Source organism: Hermetia illucens, chromosome 6 (assembly GCF_905115235.1).
Source record: "Hermetia illucens chromosome 6, iHerIll2.2.curated.20191125, whole genome shotgun sequence".
Classification (NCBI taxonomy): Eukaryota; Metazoa; Arthropoda; class Insecta; order Diptera; family Stratiomyidae; genus Hermetia; species Hermetia illucens.
The window spans coordinates 17,582,262-17,603,253 of record NC_051854.1 but is presented as its reverse complement, the minus strand read 5'-3'; the positions used below and the strand labels follow the sequence as shown (position 1 = coordinate 17,603,253).

Below are 20,992 nucleotides of genomic sequence, written 5' to 3'. Positions count from 1 at the left end.
TCACCCTTTTGCCCGGTAACACAATATGAAATGCATTTAGTGCCTATGGCGTAACCAGCCAGTGAGGAAATTACAGCAACCTTGGGAGAAACTGTAAACCCGACTATGGCCCTTCCGTCCGCGGTACCATTGGATCAATCTACCCGTAAGCGGAGGAGGAAGGTTCGGCAGAAGGAAACTTTAGCCTGTCAGAACTTTCTCTTACCATTACCCGGAAGAGCGGAACAAAGGGAAGCTGGTGACGTAGACGCTAGTGTACCACGTGAACCTGGGAAGGCTTAATGCCGGCGACGGAGGAAGACCCTGCGAAAGAAGGTGAAACACCTTGGGAATGAGACGACGCACGTGACTAAAGCACCAGGTGCAGTAATGTCCAGAGAAATCGACCGCACGGCAGCAGAATCTTCGGCAAAAGGTGGGAATAAACTGGTAACCCTGGTGAGACTCACACGACGCAGCAAAGGTGTAAGACAGAGAATGCATCTGTAGATCAAAGATGGCCTGTGGAATTGGCGCGGGGGGTCTTCTCGAATACATACAGTGTATCCAAGTCGTGTGGTCTCCGAGGTTTCGCCAGTGTACTCCAAGCGGAAGTACTAGCGATATTGAAACTCTGTCGATGCCTGGAGCTAGTTTCGAGCTTCAAGCGTAACTTAGCCATTTTGACCGACAGCCAAGCGGCCATCAAGGCCTTCTACTCAGCGACGACATCTTCCAGGCTGGTGGGGCAGTGCAGAGACACGCTGGACCCTCTGGGCGGCACGTCCCCGTCCCTCTCCTCTGGGTTCACGGACATAGGAACTTAGAGGGGAATGAGTGGGCTGACGGATTAGCCAGGCGAGGCTCTGCTCTTGGCAGCCCCTTAGTGAATACAATCGGTGTTTTGCTGGCGGCTGTCAGGAGCGGAGTCTATTGGCACTACCTAGCAGCCGCGAGCTTACAAGCTGTGCCAAGTCAAGGAGAATTTGGCCCGCTTATAACATAGCCCGATCACGAGAGCTCCTGTGCCAGACGTGTGCAAATGCATTCAAGATTACGGCGGTCTGCACGAGGCACTGGCCGCCAGGCTCGGCATACCCTACAATTCGCATTGCCGAAGTTGCGGAGACGGAAGGGAAACCTTCATACACTTTCTCTGCGATTACCCAGCTCTAGCTGGAGTCAGGCTACGGACACTAGGTAAACCATCCTTGTAGACCTCAGAAGGATTTCTAGTCGCAGGGTGGGGGAACTGCTTTTCTTCGTGAATGCTACGGGTTGGCTCTGAAGATCCGAGCCGGCTAGATTCTGCCTTACCGCTCCTATAACAGTAATTATGGTCTTAGGAGTTTGTGGGATCAAAATGGCGCAGCACAGCGTTAATTGGGCTCTTCGAGCGGCATACCTACTTACCTACCTACATCTGTAGTGGGCAATCTTTTTCCGCACTAGGGCTTACATCCTCGCTCCCCGCTGGGGCTAGCAATGATGTGCCGGAAAGTGATCCAGTCAGGGAGAGAGGTCTGAACGAAGCCGGCTGCTCCGATAGGACGTGTGCGCGAGCTGCATCCTCATTTCTGGCTGCTGCAGTGGGAGTTTCCTCCAAGGATGGAAAAATGTCAGAGGGACAATTTACCATCCTCCGAGAGTACTTCGAGAAAAAAACTGCTGGAGCCTGGTACGAAACCGAAATTCAACAAACGAGGATTTCATGATTGGCTCCTCCCTTTGGAGTGTACTGGGTTTCAATTATGAAGAAAATCGCTTAAAAATCCTCCCTCACAGAAAAGTAAGAATTCAATAACTTTTAGCAGAGAGTATCTTTCTCGTTATTCTCCTGGCAGGAGTGAGCTATTCCGGGTAGTGGGTTTGAGAGAGCAGATCACCTGCTCAGTATTAGGTCGGTTCTGCTGGCTGAGTGCTAATAGTACTGCTTCCGCTGAATCCTTGATTATATTCCTTTCATTATCTCTATTGTTGATAGCGTACTTCGTATTTATTTATCGTTCAGATCTATCTCAACATTACTGGGAAGCGCCGTTTCTTTTCTTCCTGACTGGAATCCTCTCATGCTCATTGTAAAAGTTCCTTGCATCTACAATAGTTTAGAGGGTTCGAAGGCACTCATGCCTTTTGAACAGAAGCATTATTTTAGATAAAATCACACTTGGCAGATCTGGTAATTTGATTGTGGGATTGGGCTCACAATGGCTTTTATACGGGAAAAATATTACAGTCCCGCTTTGCAGCAAAGAATGAAGAAATGGACAACGCAGTAAATGAAGTGCATCAGGACGCGCGGCGAAGCAGCAAAGCAATTTTTGAAAATGTTGTAAGATTGGTCAACAGAGATGGTTTCCATCATTATTGAAAAGAAGGCGGGAAGTTCTCAATGGCTTTCGAATGGCTACGCGAATATTCACATTCTAATTGATAATGATATCGAGAGTTCAAAGGGTGGGCGCTTTCTCCAACTTGGAGTTAGAATTCAGGCGATATAAGCTGGACGTTAGAAACAAATCAAGATGGCGGGGTTCTGAAAAATACCTTCTCTTTCTCTTGCGGTACTCTGCCCTGGAAAGTCTAGTGCTGGTAGATGCGAATTCGACATCGAAATTTTCCTGGGAAGAGCCTGCTGTTGTGAACCTGGTGTTCCGATTACTCCATAATGGGCTTCACAATTCAACGGAAGTTTTTGTAAGAGAGGAGGAAGCTTTATATGAGTAACTGTATGGAGCTCAGGAGGGGGCTGTTTAAAAAAGACGGTCTGATAGTGGTGGATGGTCTGAATACCAAGATGGGCTATATCTGCTCGATCATGTGATTGGAGGTGTCCCTTTAGTGACCGTTTATATTTCTGCAACCTTCATCTCTTGTCATCGAAAGCACAATTTTCAAGCACATGCCCGTCACAAGCTCAGTTGAGCTAGATTTAGGAGCTGTCTTTGCGTAACAAAGAAGGGGAGGCGAATATCGGCATGATGGTCGCATATTTCCGCTTGCTTACCGTGACTACATCTGCCCGCATAGGGCAGAGCTACTCCCCCCAAATTCAATATGAGTTGTTTCCGCGATGATAACCAGCATCCAGCAACCTGCTCCAGAATATTGGTTAGTCCTAGGTGGCCATCAATACTGCTTTTTTGCAGCACACACAACATTGTCAGTCACTTCACAAAACGACTTCGCGAAATTGGGCTAGCTGTTGAAAGGTGGAGGCAGATCGATGAACATAAGAATCTGCGAAGTCTACAAATGGCTGTGAGTAAGGGTGGACGCCACGTGCTGGAGCTCCATTTCTATAATAAAGTGTATGACGTATGCCGTGACAATAGGAATTCCAATAGTTCGTTTGTGAGGAAGCAGAGCTGCGTGAAGTAACAAAAATTTCCCTACGGAATAACGCACCTCGAAAGAGTTTGCAGTGGGTAGGAAGCTCAAGAAGTGGAAGGAGCACATCATCGTGATTCTGAATAATATCCAATGAAGTGGATGATACGGCGAGCCATTTTAGCAAAAGAAGTGAAACTATTTTGCCATCAATGCGCTCAAACACAATAAGTTTGATGGTCTTCCTGTAGAAATGTTCCTTTCCCAGTAGGTGCGAGGGTTGGATAGTTGTTTAGATTCGGAAGAAGTACACATGCTTTTTGTGTTCTAGTTGGAAAGCTATTCGCCTCAACACAATGATAGCTGAAATAGTTATGGAACGCATCAAAATGAACGAATACCCAAAGCATGATTGATAGAGAGTAGGCTAGAACTGGATACTACTAAAAAGATTACATTAACACGTTTCGGATCATTAGGTAGCAGATTTCTGCATCGTCTTTATCGATCTCGAGAAGGCTTTTGTCTACGTTAACAGGATTGAATCTGGATTTCTCTGCGCAAAAACGGCAATGCAAGTTGAAGTGGTTGTCAAAGGATAGTATAGGTCCCAGGTCGAAGCGTGAATTAGTACCCACGATTGAGCAAAAAATCTGGGAAACGTCTTCTGAACCCAACACCAACAGCTCTATTTCCAAATCCCATCTCCACCTCCACGTGATGATCGCTGAGAGCTCTTTTTTAACGAAAATCTACAGACGGAGAAGGATGAAGGCGAGTCTAGCGCGCCTAAAAACGGGACAAATTGTATCAGCTGGTCCTCCAGGTTGGTGGTTGGGTAGGGCTGACAACCCTACACGGAAAACCCAAGTTACGAAGCCACAGAAGGAGTCTCGGACTGGATTGGCTGGAACCCGGCAACGATAAACGAATAATGATTCGCGCATTTTCTCATGGAACGTGCGCTCCCTGTACAGAGATGGAGCTGCATGCAGTTTTTATTTATTGTATCCGGATGGCTCAAATGGTTAGAGCGCTGAGCTGTCCTAGCAGAAGATCCCGGTTCAAATCTCACTGCTGGCAGAGGGATTTGTTATCGTGACTGGATGTCGGATACTAGTCGACTCAGCTGTAAATGAGTATCTGAGTCAAATCAGGGTAATAATCTCAGGCGAGCGCAATGCTGACCACATTGCTTTCTACAGTGTACTGTAGTGTACCGTTACGATCTTGAATAAAGTGCTCTAACACACTGGGCGTGTGTGGGCCACTTAATCGCTCTGGATGAAGATGATCCAGCGCGAAAAATCTGTAAGGAAAACATTTACGGTAGAAAAAGAAGACGAGGCAGGCCCTGCCTGAGATGGAACGATGGTGTAGGTCAGGACGCCAGACAGCTTTTAGGGATATTGAGTTGGTGGACCTTGGCGCAAAACCGGCGTGTCTGGAGTTCCTTAAGCAGACCTAGACCGGATACCGTTGTGCCGTTAATGATGATGAAGTTGAAGTTGTGCCATGTCAATATTCTCTCTCAACTCTCCATCCTGGGACTCTGACTTGAGACGGTAGCAAATCACTAGTGGATGTGTTGATCAGAGGGCGGAAGCGGCGGTGGCTAAGTCACACATCAGAAATGGTGGAAATTATTGCATTACCGGCTATGCGATGTAGTGGAAGTCACTATCGCAGTATGGTCGACAGAAGATCTTGGGGGAAGTGTGCAAATTTATTGGAAAGTCGTACGAGAGCTAAAGCATATTACCGCAATGGCGCGTAAATGTGGACCATATTGTGATAACTCCAGATGTCGAAATGCGATCAATTTCATGGGAATAAGCTGACTAATAGGGACATTAATCAAGCTGGATGTCCTATTTCTTGTGAAGGATAGTTGTACTGCGACTCAGGCGAAAAGCTCGACCTGTGATCCTTTATCATGAAGTCAAAGCTGTTAAGCTTCCACCTAATCATGATTATCTTGCTTATACTGCCGCACCGACAAGAGCAGCTGTAATCAAAAAGAAGACACATAGGAAAAAAATAAATATTCTTCGCACGCGTTGCGTCTATTGAATAATTTTCAAAGAAGCAGCATGCCTATTACCGTGGATGGTCTTCATAGACATCTTGGCAGAAAGCCAGTGGCTTTACTGTCCAACGTTTGGAAATGGGAAAAGGGGCACTGTCTAGTAGGATTCAGCATGAAACCAATCGACAGCGTAATGGCAAAGTAGATATGATGGGACTCAAAAAGATCGCTAAACATAAAGAATCATTCCCGATGTCTCGAGGTGATCTCAATAACACCATTCAATTCACCATCAATTCTTATCTAAGAATTGATCAACATATCGACTTCCTTTTCTTCTCTTAACCGAGATTTTTCGATATTCAGACCTCAATTACAACGAAACTGTCAATGCTGTGGCAGTAGTTGCTGGAAATATATTACTTTTGCAATTTCCCTAAATGAAGGCATCCCTATAAGATAAAAATGATCATCAAATGAAAGGATGACAACCTCATTATTGTTTGCAATAATGAGGGATCCTAAGTTCACATCCACTTGATGTTGGACCGGACTAATTGAAGAGCAACTTACTCTTAGGTTTTTTGGTCCACGGACCCTTCGTTTGGAACATAGCACCCAAGCATTGAAAAATAGGAAATAACGTTCAGGGCAGAGGCAACTCCTTCTACCCTAGGAGCAGCCTGACCGAAAGTGGCAACATGTGGAAAACACTCCTTCATATATTCTCAAAAACATGACAAGGGTGCGTAGTATGAGCCTAAGCTATACATATAAAGGAGCGTTTCAACCTGTTGCCACCTTCGGTCAGGTTGCTCCCAGGGCAGAAGTGAGTTAGTGTCTGTTGAGTTGCCTCTGCCCTGGACGAAACCGTTAGTCCCTATTTTTGACTCCCTCATTATTATATGTACTGTAATGACCCATGTGATTGAGCGATAATCTGAAAATCATCCTGGTTGGCCGGAGTCGACCTAAAGGGAAGAGCTATCCCAAAGGCCTTAAAATTTTGCAAAATTGACGATGAAGGTCCACTGACAAATATTGAGCCTGGCTAGCAAAGAAACGTGTGCCGCCGGAACACTTCAGTGGAGCCCCAATCATTACAGTATTTACGGTGAATAATATGATAGCCATGTCACGTGTGATTAAATCTGACATTATTGATTTGCATCTTACGTTTCTATTTATCTTGAGACTTTCAGAGCAATAGGATACGGTTGTCTTCATTCCTAGTAAATATTTTCAATTGAAAAAGATGAAATAAAGCGGACGTGTCAAAACCAAACTTATTCTGTGCTTAATTCCACAAAAACATAAATAAAGTTCACTTAAAGTCAATCAAGCAGCCGAGTCAATGACTAACATTTAAATCAAATACTCAAATACTAGTCCGCTCTCTCCGCTCCATATTCCACCCATGCTTTTAATCCTAATAACTTGAAAATTTTATTCCCCATGCGATTTATGGCCCTACGGTTGCAACTTCCATCTTCCACACATAACACGAGATGAGTTCTTACGCTAGAGCCCCAAAGGAAAAAACCACAATCAAGCAAAAAAGGGAATCCACCGTGTGGGAAATTTTTACTTTTTTGTACAAGGCATCCTGTTTTTATGCTGCGGGGGCCGTTTTATCTGTCTGCCGACATTTTTATTACCCTGAGAAATATTTTTTTATTATTACCAACCTGCCGACTGCAAAAAGAAACTACGACCAGAAAGAATTTATGGTTGTCGGACGAGAGTAAAAGTTGAAAAGAAATTCTGGACAATTAGGTAACAAGGCTTGGTTTTTGCCATGGTTTTGGTCAAAGTTAAAGTGTCACGGCTGCCCGGGAAACATTAAAAGGACATTGAAAATGGTAATGTGAACCAATTACTAGTTAAAAACCACCGGAGGTATGGAAATCAAGTTGCGATGAGTGAACTGCTCGAAAGCAGGAGTCGTAGCTGATTGACAATGCCTTGAGCGATATTTCAATTCAAGATTATCCCACTCCATTCAACTGAACGTGAGATTGGCAAAGGTCAGATAACGTAGGAGAACAGGGGCTGAGCGCCATGAGAGTAGCCTAGACCTACATTACTGAGCAATAGAATCTCAAGAAGATGCATTTTAATCAAAGTTAAAGCTTGCTCCATGTGGAAATCCTAAACATAATCAAATCAGCCAGGGAGCTAGAAAAAGTAACACAGTATGTTAGGCCCATTTTCAATGTTCCAGAGGCTCTCTATGCCCACCCTTTTCTGTACGTTAAATAGCTCTTTAAATTTGTACAAGGATTTGAATTGTCAACGACATCAGACTTCCTAAGTTACATCCTACATACTGCATGTATGTCAATTTAACTCAAGATACCACCTGCCAAAATCGCCGGCCAAGCACATGTAACAACATCTCAGGGAACAGCATAAATTTAAATTTTAATTTACTACTTATTCGCAGTCTTATTTACTTGCAAAAGGCAAAATAATTGAATACATACATATTTTAAAGAGAACCATTCTAAGCTATCCTGCGTGCCCTTCCAAGCGATAGCTGCTACTCAACGGATGACCCCAGACCAGATCCCCCATCATCAGTATCAGTATCGACATCAACGACTCGATAACGATAAAAAGGTGATGTCTGTGTTTTCTTAATTTGTTGAATTTTGATTACAATCTGTCTTTTGCCTTCAATGTCGATGGATTTACAATTTTTCGGAGGGATGGAGGTAATGTGTTTGAGTATTGTTCGATGAAGGAGGAACTTGCGTATTTCAGGAGCTCGTACAGTTTTAATTCGATACTTTAGAAACTACAATTATGAGTTTCCGATTGTTCCGCTGTAGGCTACAATTTGATTCTTTTCTGCTACTTCCATACATCGCGCCTATCTTTCATGGTTTTGTGTCAATCGGCGAGCTTCCTGTAAACCTAACAGGGCCGCAGCCCATCGATTCTAGAGGAGCCTTGTTTTCCTTTGAATATTTAAAATCGAATTTTCACGATGGAAGATGTACATTGTGATTTTGACTGGAATAGGTTCGTTTTCGCAGATTCAAGGAGACATGAGATTTGTGCATCCAGATCACATCACAGGCACCAGAGAAATTTGAGGTCAGATCGTCGAAGATGAGAACTTCGGTATTAGTAGTACCACCAAGCAAGTTTGATGCATCCGTAGGTACAAAGTCCAGAATCACATCGTACGGAGACCCAAACATAGTGATATCGATGTAGGAAAAGCAATTCCTGATTTCCTTTCTTGACCGGAAAGATGCCATTTTCGTCATCATTTAGAAAAGTCCAATTTCAGGAATATTGAAAAAGTCCTTTCTGTATTGAATGGCTGAGAAAGTTGAGCGCCACCGTTTCAATCTTATGTTCCGAGTTCGAATCCTGTTTACATCATGGATGTGTGTGCTGCTGTCAGCCTCATTTCAGTACAAAAGGGTCAAGAGCGGAAATTAGACTGCTCTTTCTCCATGGAGCTATCGAGGTGTTCCCTGATGTGTTCTGAGATGACTTTAGCTAGTATCTTCGCGACAGCAGGAAATACGTGAACATCTCCCCGGTAGTAGAACTCAGGATGAATGCCCTTCTTCGGAACATTGACAAAATTTTTTCTCCTCTACTCACTGAGAAAGATTCCCAACATTTACGAATGAGTTGAGGTAGCAACTCTGCAAAGACTGATGAATGCATGGAAAAGTCCCATAGGAAGACCGTCAAGACCTGCGGCTTTACTCCATTTGAGTGCAATGATGGCAAAGATAATTTTATTTCTGCTTATAAACGCAGTCCGTATCCGCATTGTGACGGTTATGATATTATTTACGAGGAGAACTTCGCCGAATGCTCGGTATTGAACCTCTTTCTACCGTTTCAACTACTCATCGTCGTGGATGAGAAGTTTGCCATCAACATTCCCTACAGGATTATCGGAAAGCTTACGACCACCTCGAAGTTTATTGATCCGCTTCCACGTTTCCGTAGTCAGCCACGTCTTGGAACGTTATCCTAGAGCGTTGCCGACAACTTCATCCGCACCAGAGACAAAGGGAGGCTAGATCGCCCTAGGAGCATTTTAACCAGAACAGTAGAGAAGGAATACAGGCGTGGGGTATGGGGGTGTGGTTGACGCGCTATACTCCACCAACGGGTAAATGACGACGATATATACATGGACACAATTATGCTTCAAGTATAAACCAGGTTCTATGGCAAATCAAAACTTAGGGATCCCAATTTTCTAGTTTGCGCATAACAATTTTGCTTAATTTTTGCTGCGAATTTTTTACTGCCCTTGAAGATCGAAGATATGAAAACCTTGGTAGACCTTTTGAAACCAGACATTGCTGCCTGGGAAGGACGCTCTCAGATTCGCAAAATTCTGGACCACAGGCGCGGGGCCAGTGTGCATTCGATTTGATTTGATGAAATATAGCCAATAAATATACAATAGTCTATCAACACGGACAAGGTGTTCTTATTGAACCCAATTGCGAAGAACGAAGTTTTAACATTCTTTCAGCAGGAAGATTCTCGCCGCAAGCATTTGGCAAATAAAGGTAACGACGCTGAGAAAATCAAACTAATGACAGAAGAAGATCGACGGTTCAAGTAGTAGACGCCAGTGCCTCCCAAATATCAATCATAGGTACTTCGGATGAAACAGTTGGGTACTATAATTCCTCTCATTGTGTTTAGGAAATTGAGGGAGTCCTAAACCTGCCATCCAGTTGATCACAGACCGGAGGGAAGCAGCTTACTTCCATCGTCTGTGCGGTTTTTGTTCTGGTTATAATTCATACATATGTCGTGTTTTTTAAATTTACATATATAAAAAAGCAAATATCAGCTGGGAGCCACTTCGGCCTTGGTACTCCCAGGGTAGAGGGGTGGCAGCGTCTTATGAGTTGCTTTTGCCTTGGGTCAAACCGTAAGTCACATTCCTCCCATAGTTATTGTTAAGTTCGCGAAGAATTTCAAGGTTATCAGACTAACGTTTCTAATGCTGTCGTTAAATCAGGACTGAAAAGTGTTCTCGTGCAGAACAAGGTGAAGTTCTTCACGTATACTCTCCCATTACAGAAAACCCATCGCTCATTATTCGTGATCTGAATCGCATTTGCTAGCCACAGCAGATGCCTCGGGATCTGAAAATGCAAGGGGTCTCTTGCGTGAAACCCTCGGTCACATTAAGGGCGTGTTGACAGGTTGAGTCCGTGTTAAGACACCACTTTCCAGATAGATGATCTCATCTCATTGAAAGCGATAAACTGCACCTTGGCCCGCTTCGGGCAGATTACGAAAAAGCAGATATCAGAGTGTGAAAACTGTCAACGGATCGACTACGCGACACCAAACTGCCACCTTCAGTAATGATGCGTCAAATGTGATAGCACACACGGGCCAGGTAAGTATCCAAAGATGCCGAATGAAAATTTAAAGTGCATAAATTGTGGGGCACGGGACCACCCCATCAACTAACGCAAGTGGCCTAACTTCGCCAAAGCGATAGTGCTCTCCTCTATGAAAACAAGTTCCACTACCGGTACAAAAACACTTTTCTAAATTTCAACCTTCTCCTTAAAAATCCTCAAATGGCGCCTTCTAGTCACTGTACCCCATACTCTACTTTAATAAGCCCCTCCATCAAAAGTCAAGATTTTCTGAAAGCAGTTAACTCTAATCACTTGGGTGGTCGGACACTTTCTTATCAAGTTGAGTGGACACGCCTCAATGGAAGGGAGATCCTCTGCCATATTCAGAAATAGCGATATTACGAAGTATTCAACTAGATTCTGTATAAAGATTCCAAAACACATGCATCCGAAGTCTTTGGAAGTCTTCCTAAATGGATACGCGATGAGATTCCTTGAGAGGTGTCTGTCACACCCTAACATATTAGTTGCGGAGTGTCTAGGGATTGAGACCAGCGAGGAAAACCTCATCTGCTCGAATCAATTCCCACACGCTTGCCTTCCCAATTCCTTTCCAATCCGTTTGCGGTTTGGTAGTTTCTAGAAATGAGCGCTTCAAATAAGTGACCACTTTGAAGCCTCTGCGAGCCCTCCTTTCAAAACCAATTTGATGTCCCACATGACTATATTTGGTGAAAGATGGGGGGGGGGGATGCTATTGCGCTGGTCAGTGAAGCGAAAGATGACGCAGATCGCGATGATTTCAGAACTGTACCCCATATCACGAAAAAGCTTGCATGTGGTCGCAAATCTTTCGATGGTTCTGCGGAAAACATCAATGATGGAAATCTCATTCACGATGACGAATAAGTGAAAAGATTCAAAGGACGCTTCACCACGGTTCTCAACCGTAACACATCGGTTGAGGTTACTCCTCTTGTAGATGAAATGGCTAGTCACCGCAACATGCAGCTACGGGGTGTTCCTTCAAGCACAATATAAATTATTTCGGCCATCAATGCACTCAAACGGGGTAAGCCGCTGAGCTTAACAATCTCCCCGCAGAATAATTTATCGCTGCACCTGCAGTTACTGTAGATGTTGCTTCCACTCGTACGAAAATCTTGGGAATCCGAGAGTGACTATGGATTTGGAAAGAGATGCAAGCAGAGTAGCATTGAAGATAAACACCAACCAAACCCCTTCCTTTCTGGATTAATGGGCAGAGCATCGAAAGTGTCGATCAGTATGAATATTTAGGAAACTTGATTTCTGCCCACAACGGCATCTAAGTAGATGATGCCTGACGCATTAACGGCACTAGATCCCCTTTCGCTGACCTCTCTAAAATCTGGAAATGCAGTTATTTCAGCACCAATATCAAGTTGAGATTGTTCTATGCTAGTGTTCTGTCTGTGTTGCTATATGGGTTTCGCACATGAAAAGTGAAGTCCACTGTTACTCAAAGATTCCAAGCTTTCGTCAATACCTATCTGCGTCGTATCATTGGAGTACCGTGGGCTGTCACTATTGCAAATGATGACCTTGGTCAGCGCAAGGCTTGGCAATCGTACGCGATGTGACAGAAAGACGGAAGTGGCAGGAGATAGGTGACACATTACGGGGCGACAATTGCATTGCGGGCTTGCCATGTGCAATATCCTCTCCGAAGATGGCTGACGAGTGGGTCTCCTCAAGGGCACTTAGCGCAAAACAATAGAGGAGTGCGAGCGTCTCGGGAAGTCGTGCATTTCAGGTAACCGCGAGCGATGGCGTGAAGGTGCGGCTGAGGCGCTATACCCCACCAAGGGATGAAAGGCAACCATCTACATATATCTGCTCAGATAGACCCTGATGAGGAAATCCTGGAGGCTGGGAAGAAGATTGTCGAAGTTAACGCCGCAGGGTTAGACGGCATTCCGAATGAAGCTCTGACAGTGGCGGTCAAGGGCGGTCAAAGGGTAGTATAGGTCCCAGGGCGGAAAGTGAAGCCTTGGACAGGATGGGTTTTACAACGACAGACCCGGCAACGAAAAAGCAACAACGATTTGGGCGTTTTCTCATGGAACATACGCCCCTATACAGACCGAATGCTGCTCAGCAGCTAGCCGATACCCTGTCCCAATATAAGGCTGATGTAATAGCTTTGAAAGTGATGCACTGGAAAGGGACAGGGCCACTTTCAACCAAATTGAGCGCGTGTTAACCGCCACTTTTCAGCCTTAATGAACATATAGGGCCCAACATAGACTCGGATCACTATCTCGTTGGCATAGTGTTACGGACTCGAATAACAACACCATCTAGAATCCCCTCTGACAATCAGGTGAGAGTTAACACTGAAACCATGCACAGCCCTCCGCAACATCTATAAGGTCGAAATGGATGCCGCTATAACTGCAGTCAACAGAGGTCCTGGAAATTAAGCACAGACAAATGATCTTCACAACTACTTGAAGAATATTAATATGCATGAAAATGTATTCCACATGTGCTGAGGAGATTTATCACGAACTCCGTCGAGCGGAGTAGCAGTTTCACAAACGGTAAAAGGAAGCATGGAAGAACCAGCAAGTCTGTGAAGTCGAAAAGTATAGGCAGCACCGCACCAGGCGCGGAAATTTCACCAACAAGTCAGCAGGATGAAGCCTTATAACCCCCCGATTTCACGTCCAAAAACGAACCTCTCCTCCCCCCTTACCACGCCTTCTTTGACTCGGTTATTTTTATCTTTCGCCGATGCATTGCACTCAGGCAACTCAAGCCCTCTGACCTGTTCCTAAATGAACGCAGTTCATGAATTAGGCTCCTGTATCAAAGTTATAAATTTTAGCCTTTCGCAAAACGGACCCGTTTATAAGCTAGAAAACATCCTTCACATTCATCCATACCACTGCAAGCTATTCTTTAGTTTTGCAGAGGGGCAGCAATCTCAAGTAAAATTTAAACAAAAACTACTCCTCTAATCACTTGCGGTTTCATTTTCTGGCCCGATATCTTTCCTTATCAAATGACTACACCTCAATGAACGACAGAACCTCCGTTATTGTCCTGTCATATTCAAAAATGACGATAGTAGGAAGAAGATCCAACCAGATCCTGTACAAAGTCTCCAAAACATCACGCATCGAAAGAGGTGTCTGTCATATACTAACCCATTAGTTGGTTGGTTGGTGTCTGGGGAAAGAGAGCTCCACCACTGTAGGAATTGACCTACAAATCCTTATAGGAATAAGTGTGATAAGCGTCTTTTCGAGAGAGTAATCCGCTGCACAGGTCGTTACTTTCACGCGTAATATGATCCTTCAGCCGAGTCACACCGTTCATAAATCCCCTCCTCTTCCACAATCCCTTTCCCTTCCGTTTGCTGGTTAATAGTTCTTGAGAATGGCCCGGGAAATAAGTGACCATTTCAAAACTAATGTAAAAAACAATCGTAAAACTTGATCGTAGACCAAATTTGTGTCAGCAGGTTTAACCGTTTCTGAGAAAAGTGCGTGTGACACACCGATAAATCTTCGAAGAAGTACTATTGCAGCAACTGATACCGATGGGAAACATAGTGGAAAAGTTGAAGCAGCTTGCTGAAAGGATACAGAGAATCTGTTACCCTTTCACAGCACGCCAGGCTATACAAGAAATGAATGCCTAACTTCTGGTGGTATTCAAAAATTGAAGAATGTCGCAATTTGGAAGAAAATTGAATTTTTTAAGAGGTTTGCAAACAAGTGGGAGGTGTTGTCAACTATCACCGCCGATCACCAACCCTGATTTGCTACGAGATATAGTTAGTACTCTTTTCCCACAGTGAATTAAACCTCCCTCTGTTGAGAGACATTCCGATGAAATCCCCAAAGTTGAATTAGAGAAGAAATCCAGGGGGCTGCGCAGGAAATTGTTGGAAATAAAGCAGCAGGCTTAGACGGCATTCCGAATAAAGCTCTGGTAGTGCCCATCAAAAGAGTTCCAAATTGATTCGCTCACACATTTACGACGTAGTTCCAAGAACGGATCTTTCGGAAGAAGCGGAAGAAATAGAAGCTGGCGCTAATTTCAAAGCCTTCGGGGGTCCTCGTCTTACAGGGCTATATGTCTATTAAACAGCTTCGGCAAACTTTTCGAGCGGGTTGTTTACAATAGGCTGAAGTTAGCTGAATTAAAAGTATTTTTTATAATTTCAGCGGCATTGGCATGCATCACCTACCGAAGCCAAATCAATAGCCCCCGTTTTCGCATCACTCGGCGAAATCCATGATGGCGCTCTGATAAATCACCTGCTTCCTCGACAAATGGGATATAAACCTTTCCGATATCGCATGAAAAATAAATAGTGCAATTTGAAGTAAAGTAGTAGTAAAGCCAACTTCTCTATTTCCATTGGGCGAGAAAATGTCACGTTAAACTAGAACCTGAGGTTAATTCTCCTCTAGTTAGGGAAATAAAGTTTTTGATTATCTTCAAAAAAAGTCGGCGGCAGGTAACTTTTGATAATTCCCTACATGCTTTGTTTATAATAATTTGGCACAAAATGCCCCACGCTTTTCGTTCGTGTTCGGCTTAAGACATATTTTGATGCAGCTTGCTCTCCTGTATAATCCACTTTGTAAAACACGATATTCTTGATCCAACCCCCCCTATAGTCCTTCGGAAGAATTTTCTTACTCGGAGGCAGAACGATTTCAGTATCTCAATTTCCTACTTGAAGCATTTCCTGCTCTGGAACAAACGTCGTGTTGGTACGCTAATGTCACATACCTCGATTGCACATTCGAATAATTTCATCACTTTCCCCGTCATAGCTTCTTTCGATTTATCATCTTCTTCTAAAAGCCCCGGGGGGCTTAGTGCTGATTGCTTCGTCTCCAATGTTGAAGAAGATATCCTGGCGTCACTCTGGGTGTAGTATCTAATCGGCACCTTACACACATCAAGTTCACAATTGGAATGGCCCTCCCTCACCGCTGACTGCAGAAAGCTTATTCGAGGAACCCAAAGGATCTCTTCATGGATAGTTGCTCTCCTGGTTCTGCAGAAATCAGTTTAAGTGTTGACTCTACCGACAAGCTAATAACAGAGTTCTGAATCCAACATAGATTTTCCTCATGCCCTCTACCATATAACCCATCGCTCCGCACTAATAACAGACATTCCCTTTCTAGGTTCGCATGGCACTGTTCACAATATAGTGTGCAAGCTACAGATCGGCAATCGCATTTCTAAGGATAACAACATAGGACCTCTCGTTATGCCTTTGGAAATTATCATTTGTAGACGGATCATTTTTGCCCTTTTGTCCCCTGTCTAACTTTTCGGTCCCTGGGTTCTTCCACTCCTAACAGTTTTTTGTGGCCATAAATATGTTTGATAGGCCAGTAACTTACCCCAAACTAAAATTTTTATTTTACAGTGTAGATATATATTTCGGGAGCCACTTACCCCCTTCATCAGTACAAAGCTAGTAGCTAGTAGTCTATCAATTTTAGGCTTGACTACAAATGGAAGACAATATCTGATCCGGTTCGACATCAAGTGGATGCGGACTTAAAACTCCTCAATCCCTAAACAAAAAAAAAACGAAAATCAAATATCGAAGGGAAGGAAAAATATACTCTTCCTTTCAGTCGCCCGAATCTACTCAAACGAACTATCCATCTGGCTCAATTCTAAACACCGAATTCCTACACTTTTAGGCTTTGTCTGTACATTCTACTCAACAATTGGTGGAATGAAAGCTATCGTTTTCATCGATTTATTCCAATCATTACTTATGTTCATCGCAGCCTTCAGTGTGATCGTGGTGGCAGCAATCCATGCAGACGGCCTTGGGGATATATGGCATGAAGCTGAGTGTGGTGGACGAATTGATTTCTTGAAGTAAGTTGCGAAAACTCCAAATATTAACTGCGGATAGAAACAGAGTTTCAATTTAATTTTACAGCTTTGATCCCGATCCAACAACACGTCACACCTGGTGGGCTCTGATTATTGGCGGTACTGTAACCAACTAATCCTTGTACGGCGTAAATCAGGTCCAGGTACAACGCATGCAGACCACCAGAAATATCAAGGAAGCACCAAAGACACTGTGGCTCAATCTTCCTATTCTAAGCCTCCTAAGTTTGAGTACATCACTCAGTGGACTTGCGATCTACTACATGTACAAGGATTGTGATCCGGTATTAGAAAGCAGGATCACTTTAAGGGACCAGGTATGACTAGTTACACCATAGTTTCAGTAGATACATTAACCAGAAAATAACTAGGTTTTCCCACTGTTTGTCATCGATTTCATGGGCCACATCGTTAGACTAGCAGGATTGGTAGTGTCCGGAATATTCGCGGCAAGTCTTTCAACAATCTCCGCTGCATTGAATTCCTTAGCGGCGGTAACATTACAAGATTATGTCAGGGTAAGTTGGGAAACTACCACAAAAAGCGAACACATGTTAATCACAACTTTATTATCTACTTACTGTAGCCAACGTACAAAAAAATTAAAGGTCAAACCTTTACTGAAAAACAGAATACAAGAGCCTCAAAAATTCTGGCTTGTATTTATAGTTTCCTTTGTATTGGCATGGCGTTTTTGGGTAAGTTGAGACTTGATTGTATTTCTTAGTTAACTTATTTTGGCTATACTTGCAGCACAACTTCTCGGTGGTATTCTCTAAGCTGCCTTAACCATTTTTGGAGTAGTCGGAGGCCCCTTGCTAGGATTATTTTCTTTGGGGATGCTTAATACAAGACCCAATCAGAAGGTAAGGAAGTTTTACAGCAGAGCTATAATCCAGCTTCGATAATTTTAAGCCACTTTTATCAGCAAAAATTTGATAACTTATGAAAGAAGAAAAGGAATCCTATTATCAGCCCGAATATTCAAAGCGAGGTCGTGGCAATTTTTTTTTACAATGCTAGTCAACGAGCATCTTTTGCCCTGGTCTGGTGATTGTTGTCTACGGGAAGGATATTTCCCTGCTTTCTGGAAGACTGTCACAGTGGTTGTGTTCCTGAAGTCGCCAGAGGCGGATAAGAGGAATTCTCGGTCGTACATGACCATATCTCTTCTTTCAGACCTTGACAAGTTCCTGGAGAGAATTATGGTTCAGCGATTGCGGGTGAAATCATCTAATCTGATGTCTGATAGGTAGTATGGCTTCCGAACTGGCAGGTGCACCGACGACGGTTTAATGCATGTGAAAAACTTTGTTGTTCGTTGTGATTACCAATAGGTCCTTTTATTTGGAACATGATGATTAACGAACTGTTGGATGACCTCAATTTGGTGGTAGAAGCGTTGCTCACGCACGAACGAATACGGGGAAGGTCGGGTCATATATGACTACGTGAAATGTGTGTCTAGGAGAGGAAGCATATACTCTTAGAGAATTCCTGATGGGTATGCTCTCGACCCGGTTATTTTCGGTTGGCCCCTTGTGGGAGTTTCACTGTGGTTGTATCGCGGGCAGAGCTCCTCTCGGGCGCCATACCCCTTAATTACGGTAGAGGTGTTAAATAGGCCTCGCATCTACTGGTATGAATGCTGAGCCTGAAACTCAACACTTCACCTCAAGGCACTGGAAAGGATGGTAGGTTGCAAGAAGATCCATAACAAAAAGTATTACCCAGCTTCGAATAGAATGATTGAAATACAGCACCGATCAATAAAGTAACGATCGTGGGTGACAATACACAACAATGAGTCGAAATGTTGTGAATCGTTTTACTTCCCTGGAGCCTGGCTAAAAGAAAGAATCTGACTTTTAGTAAACAAGTTTTTGTAGGAAACAGCTCTTCTTTTGGGACAACGAAGGCCTACTGTCGGATTCATACTCTTTGCCTAGAAGTTCATGGAGCACTTGCCACCTGAAAACAACCGTTTATGAAGAAAAGTTCGATGTTTTTGTGTATGGAACTACTTTGCATACGTATACAACAAAGCCAAGAAGGCAGGTCAGCACAGAAATCAAATAAGCAAACTTCTATAGAAAAACGAAAAGTCTCTACATAATGGACAATAGTTAAAAGCTACGTTGACTCCATCTTTCCACACAATTTTTGAAATGCCGTTCACAAAAAGGGAGAGTGGTCTCTTAGATAGGCACCTTAGACTCCTAAATGGGAGATATATTGTTAATGCGATCACTACCGCGGCGAAAATTGCGGAGGCAGCAATGAAAGACCATATGTTTTGCGTGGTAGTTAATCTCGATGTGAGAAACGCCTTTATTTGTGCGAAGTATAGCAAAATTATTGATTCTTCAGCCAAATTAGGTGCTCCCAAATATCTGGTGCGTATAGTCAAAGGATTTCACCGAGGCTATTATGCTACCATCGAATCACGGGCCGGAAAAGCATCAAGCAACCTAAAGGATTCTTCAAGGATCGGTCCCCGGGCCTCACTTGTGGATAATAATGTACGATGGAATTTTGGGATTGCTGTCTGGCACAGGACATTAAGGAAATCAAGATCCTCACAAACGTGGTAATTTTTTAAACCAGATCTTGGCTACAAGACGCTGGTCAAGCGCTCGCAAGGTAGTTTTCATCACCAAACACGCAGACATCATACATTTGCAACCAGCGCTTAAATACTTAGAAGTCAAGAGTTTAGCAATACAGACTCCCGGAATTGCTGTAATGTTGAAGAAAATGTTACAGAATGAAGGTGGCCCAAAGCAGTCGACTCCTCATCTCGAGGGTTGTCAGTTCCATCTGAAGCAAGAAACAAATACGGAGGTAGGAATTGTCGCCAAAGCGCGGTTGTCGGTTCTGCGAGGTAAGCGAAGGAAGAGAAGGCCTGGAGGTGTGCTTATTAAAAACAGTGCCGCCCTGAACGAATACACCTGGTTTTTGGGATTGGCGCTAAATGTGTTAATGTCGCACCATATCTAACTATATTTTTCTTCGTTTTTAGAGCCACCAATGCCATTACCAATTTCAAGAATGAGATATTTCATCCTTTTCTAACCACCCGGCTGGTGTAGATACACCTATTTCCGCACTTCAGGTGTAAACGCTGTGTTTCTCAAAATTTCTATTGCATGCAAAATAAATATAATCAATTAATAACATATGTACCTGCATCGTACGGCGAAGAGGAAGGTGTCCTAGTCACACGTTACCCATTAAATCGGATTAATAAAGATACTTGAGCTGGAACGAACTGAAATAAAGAATAGAATGGTTTCAAAGAAGTCGCTATTCAAAATGATCTTGTTTTACCTGCAATTTCACACATCGCAATCCGAGGATAGACGCACTCTAAATGACCCGCACCGAATGCTAATTAGGCCCAGAATCCACCAAATAGCCAAACACAGTTCAGCGCCATCATAGGTGCATAGATATGGAGACAGATTCACGTAAGATGGCAGAGGAATAAACGGTAATCGCGCAAATGATTCCCAATATGTGAATGTATGGGCGGGAAGATGTTTTTGATCCAAAAACCAAAAATGATAGTTCACTACTGGCTCCCGAATTTCATTGTACATATATTGCCCATAGTTGCCGCACTCAGTCTCAGCCAGTTTTTATTTATTTTATGTAATGTACATAGATAGATACGAACATATAAATTGGCGCGAAAATCCTTCCTGGCCAGATGATATGCATCCATATATGCATGAATAGCTACATATATGAATGCATACATTTCTTGATGGGGCCGGCCGGCACTGAGTGGCTCATATGGTGTCGAGGCCAACAACCCTTTGCTGGTGAGGGCTTTGGTGCAGGAGCCCACATATTGGGGTTGATTTGATAATTTCCTGAGAACCGAATACTGATCAATATGAAATTTGCATACATACCTTCGAAGGCGCAATTTAAATGTCCTCTAAACACTAGAATACAGCAACCGGTCCAAGCGCATATCCGATCATGCGAAACACCGACCCCACAATGGCCTCTCGGCGCAACCTGTAAGCTCAGGTGACAGCTTTTCGTGTGGATGATGCATCAATGGGTGAAAGTTTTTGTCAAAAGTGCAGCCATTTTTTCGTTGTGCAAAGTGTCGCGTTTGGTTTAATATTTTAATTTAGTTTTTAAATTTTTAATTAAGTTTTTTAAGTGTAGCCTTTTGTTTTCTATAGAATCAATTCAATCTAAAAGTGAGTGTGCATTTTCCAGGAAGATGTAATGGCGATTCCCGCAAAGGTATTTCCATGAATTTCATTATCTATTTTGATTCTTGGCTTCCATTATATGTACATATGTATGTATCTTATATTGTCTTATGTTG

The 20,992-nt window shown here is 43.4% G+C and overlaps 1 pseudogene; it reads left to right on the top strand.

The window, feature by feature from the left end:
• LOC119659007 overlaps positions 1-17,420 on the top strand; it is a 46,644-nt pseudogene extending 29,224 nt beyond the window's left edge.
• The last annotated feature ends 3,572 nt before the right edge of the window (positions 17,421-20,992 follow it).